At 44.2% G+C, this 2,961-nt stretch overlaps 1 long non-coding RNA gene across 1 annotated transcript in view; it reads left to right on the plus strand.

The window, feature by feature from the left end:
- Nucleotides 1–2,289, plus strand: part of LOC134928933 (uncharacterized) — a 32,557-nt gene extending 30,268 nt beyond the window's left edge. Inside the window, exons 3-4 of the long non-coding RNA XR_010178138.1 lie at nt 1,845–1,892; nt 2,181–2,289. This is a non-coding gene — a long non-coding RNA (uncharacterized LOC134928933). The remainder of the gene's footprint in view (nt 1–1,844; nt 1,893–2,180) is intronic.
- Nucleotides 2,290–2,961: the final 672 nt, after the last annotated feature.

Raw genomic sequence — 2,961 nt, forward strand, 5'->3', positions numbered from 1 at the left:
CACACACTCCCATAAAACGGCCAGTTTCCGCCCAGAAACACCCACTTCCTGTCAATCACATTACGATCACCAGAACGAAGAAAAAACCGTGAGTAAAATTCCTAACTGCATAGCAAATTTACTTGGCACAGTCGCAGTGCGGACATTGCGCATGCGCACTAAGTAGAAAATCGCTGCGATGCGAAAAATTTACCGAGCGAACAACTCGGAATGACCACCATAGTGTAGAGCAGTGTAGTGGCCATGTCTGTATTTTCTTACCTTGCGTGCCACTGTCTGGAACGGTATTTTCTACAGTGCCCAGTCTGTTTTATTTTAATAGAGCCCTATGTTTTTCTTTTTTTTTTCAAAGTGGCACCCCTCCTCTGTATTTTTCTTATAGTGCTTTACACAGCTCTTCAATCCACCCACCCCCTGTATGTTATATTTTATTTATGTGTACTTTATGCTACTCACATCTGTATTTGCCTGCTATAATGTGTTTTCCTCCTCCATCTGTATGTTCCTGATAGTGATTTGCTGTCCTTCCACCACCCATGCTCCCCAAATACTGTACTTACCAAGAAAGGTGGTCTTCTGTCTGCATTACATTAAGAGCGCCACGCTGTTGCTGCTTGCTGGGTCTCTGCATGTGCTATCTGGTCACTGCAGAGAGGTCATTAGCGCAGCCCTTTCTACACATGATCGGTGTGAAGCTGCCCGGAGTAAACAAGAGCTGCTGCTGCGGCTGCCTGTTATCTCTCAGCAGTCCCAGGCTGAGACGATGTATCCCTGGCTCCGTGCACTTGAAAAGGTCTGCGCCAGTAGAGGAGCGCTGCCGCTCCCACTGCACACCAATGGACGGAAGAGGCGAGCAGGCAGGGTGACAGGTTGGCCAGCTCTGCCGCTGACTACAGCAGCAACCAGCGGTACGGAGCTTGTAGTGCGGGCCCCAGGCACAGAGGAGCGGGAGGAGAGGCCGTCAGGGGGGGAATACGCAGCCACACAGGGTGTATGTAGAAGGTGCGCCCACAGAGTAAATGCGCTGTGGGCAATGCACCTTCTGCACACACCTAGTTACGGCTCTGCTTCATCATATGCACATTGTGTGTTCAAAAAAAAAACAAATCATGTATCCAGAGCGCCCAGAGCAATTGAATGGCAATTGTGACAGGAATCGGATCGGATGCTGGTCGTCCTAGTGTATGGCCGGCATAAGAGAGATCAATTACCAGACTGATACAAACATAGACAACTTTTTGCAAATCTGCTATTTGTGCTCTGATTGTGGACTAAAGATTCCACTTTTAAGCTGCTTTGTTCATTGATATGCTTTGTTATCTATATGTTAAAATCACTCTTGGTGGTTAATTGCTGCATATGCTTAACTAATGCAGTTTAATATGATTTGGGCTACAATTGCTATATAAATCTTCATGGGATCCTGTGATAATTCCTCTATTTGAATTACAGGAGAATATGGACGTAAATTGTGAGGTCCATATCAAACATTCATTAATTGCATGTTGCAATTTTCCCAGTAGACATTTAAACATGTGCTGCCTGTTGTAGATGAGATATTGAAATTAGCATTTATATACAAGTCCTCTGGCTGGGATCCGGTCAGGATTCCGGCTGTCAAAAGACTGACGCCAGAATCCCAACACTGGTCAGAATGGCAGCGCCGACATCCCAAATAGGATCACAATTTTTTTTTTTTATATATTAGCAGAATTTGCAGAATTAATAATACTAGCAGGATAAGATATCAATTCAGTAATTTTGGCTCTTGGTCATGAACATAACATGGATGAGTTCATTGAGTCATCAAAAGTCAGCTTATAATCATGTCTTCTTCCTAACAGAAATACTGACCTCTTCATCCCAAAGGATAGAATCCCGACACGGGTTGGGTAAGTATGCTAACCTTTCCCCATAACCCTAACCCCCCTTTCCGCAGCCTAAACCTACCGCCACCTTCCCCCCCCCCTCCCCCGTGCCTAACCTTAACCCTCCCTGTGGGTGTCTAAACCTAACCCCCCCTCCCCGCAGCCTACACCTAACCCCCCCCCCCCATCCCGTAGCCTAATCCTAACCCTCCCCCGCTGCCTAAACCTCTCTAGTTCGGGATCCCGGCGCAAGATTGTCATCTACCTGTGTTTATATAGATTTCTTACCATAATCTAAATACACACTTTTAGGTTAATCGGCTTCTGATACTAACGGGACGTTCCATAGTGGCAGGAGGCTGTCCTGCCATGTTCTTCAAAATGATATGAGGAAGTCAAGAAGAAGCAAGTGGTCATTGCTGTGAGTGCTTTGTTTAGCCAATAAATAGTCTATATAGAGCCTAATACTTTATTCAGTGGTTATCAAACTGTGTGCCTAGGCACCCTGGGGTGCCTCAGGGCACTTGTAGGGGTGCCTTGGATTGGTGGTCCAGGACCAATTAAAATTATTATTGGTCAGTGTATGGTCAGCAAAACCAGTGCTGGTAGCTGTCAATAATAAAATATGTGGACAAACAGAAGCAAATCCTGTCCCTCACCACATAACTGACCCTATGGGTGACATACAAACACAATTTACTTAATTTAATATCTCTTTCAAAAATTTTCAATAACATACTTTTGGTCTCCGGGTGCCGTGAAAAAAATTCTGATACTCTTGAGTGCTGTGATTCAAACATTTTTGGGAACCACTGCTTTAGCTTGTTAGCTTGTTTTCTGGATGTTCTTTCCAGGATGTACTGCTATAAGTTATTGTGTGTAGAGTAAACCTTCAATACTGTATACGCCATTTTTCTATGTGTTCAGTAATGTTACTCTGGTTTGCAAACCCCTGTAGGTATATTTTTTTCATTATGCAGTGAAGTTATTTTGCTAAGGTGCAATTATAAGACCACAAGCAGATGACGCCTTGCTACAAATGTTCCAGCTATGTCTGTCGAAAAATATAGTCATATATTTATAGTAGTCAAGT

The sequence above is a fragment of the Pseudophryne corroboree genome, chromosome 5 (assembly GCF_028390025.1).
Source record: "Pseudophryne corroboree isolate aPseCor3 chromosome 5, aPseCor3.hap2, whole genome shotgun sequence".
Taxonomy (NCBI): domain Eukaryota; kingdom Metazoa; phylum Chordata; class Amphibia; order Anura; family Myobatrachidae; genus Pseudophryne; species Pseudophryne corroboree.